Genomic DNA, 1,517 nt, shown 5'->3' with positions numbered 1-1,517 from the left:
TCATTTGAGTATGGAAGTTTGGAACACTTTTTTTTTTTTCTTTTTCTTTTCGAGACAGGGTTTCTCTGTATAGCCCTGGCTGTCCTGGAACTCAATTTGTGGACCAGGCTGGGTTCAAACTCAGAAATCCTCTTGCCTCTGCCTCCCAAGTGCTAGGATTAAAGGCCCGTGCCACCATGCCTGGCGGAACACTTTAAAAAAAAAAAAGATTTATTTATCTTATGTATATGAGTGCTCTGTTTTCATGCACACCAGAAGAGGGAATCAGATTCCATTACAGATGTTGTGAGCCATCATGTGGTTGCTGGGATTTGAAATCAGGACCTCTGGAAGTGCTTCTAGCTGCTGATTCATCTCTCCAGTGTAGAGTGTGGGAGTTTATTTATTTATTTATTTATTTATTTGGCAAGCCACTTTAATTTACACCTTTAATGAAGTCTGTAATTTCTTGAAATGTCTCACCTTGCTCCTACTGGTTCAGAGAGTTTACAGTGTCAGTCCTCATCATCAGGAGGGATTCCCAGTTCTTCATCTGTCCACTGTGAAGGATCTGGATATGAAAAGTGACCCAGCACAGCATCCGAGTCATGCCAAAATCGCCAAAGAATCCAGAACCACGTGAGTGAGCTTAAGAACTCGCCCTGGATCACCTGGGACCGGGTAAGCTGGGGAAACTCCCTGTACCGGGGCTGAATATGTACACCACCGCCAGCATGACGGACTCCACCGTCTCCAGCCGCCCGCGCGCGGCAGCCCCGGAGCAGGCGGCCTCCGACGTGACCGAAAGGTACCAGACGGGTGAGCGCAGACATACTAGCAAGACTCGAGTGTGGGAGTTTAAACATGAACAACTTAGTAAGATTCTTCTGGAAAAAGGGGGGTGGGGTGGTGATAGGTACATAGCTCAGTGGTTATGAACACTGGCTGCTCTGCCAAATGACCCAGGTTCAATTCTCAGGACCCATATGGCAGCTCACAACTGTCTTGTAACTCTGTTCCAGTAAGTCAAGTTTATCTTCTGGCTATGGTACAGAACACATATGCAGGCAAAACACCCATACACATAAAATAAAAATAAATCTAAAAGAGTACGAAAAAAAAAAAAAGGAACACAAACTCTTTCTTGCTCAAAAAACAATGCAACAATCTTAATCTGCTGAAATTTACACTTAGCTCAGAATTCACAGGACTAGAGAGACACATTAAATAATACCACAAGGCCATAACCAGCAAAAACCCAGATTGTGGGAAAGTGTAGGACGAGTGAATTGCTGAGGAAAAGGAGAGACAAGAAAGGAACAAGGGAACTCACACTGGGTGCAGTTAGAGCTGTGGGAGTCTGAGGTTTGACCTGACAGAACCTGGACATTGGTCGGTCAATTTCTATAGGTCCTGTACCCCTGAACTCCCTGGCCTGGACCCACTGATGCTCATGCAGCAAGTGGGACTCCTGTCTGCCTCCTGGTGGGACACCTGTCTGCCTCCTGGTGGGACATCTGTCTGCCTCCTGGTGGGAC

The 1,517-nt window shown here is 46.3% G+C and overlaps 1 pseudogene; it reads right to left on the bottom strand.

Annotated features, from left to right (window-relative positions):
• Positions 1-401: 401 nt before the first annotated feature.
• LOC110311947 lies at positions 402-812 on the bottom strand (annotated as a pseudogene).
• Between the last annotated feature and the right edge of the window lie 705 nt (positions 813-1,517).

The sequence above is a fragment of the Mus caroli genome, chromosome 16 (assembly GCF_900094665.2).
Source record: "Mus caroli chromosome 16, CAROLI_EIJ_v1.1, whole genome shotgun sequence".
NCBI classification, from domain to species: domain Eukaryota; kingdom Metazoa; phylum Chordata; class Mammalia; order Rodentia; family Muridae; genus Mus; species Mus caroli.
The sequence above is the reverse complement of the archived record's forward strand: the minus strand, read 5'-3'. Positions and strand labels throughout refer to the sequence as shown.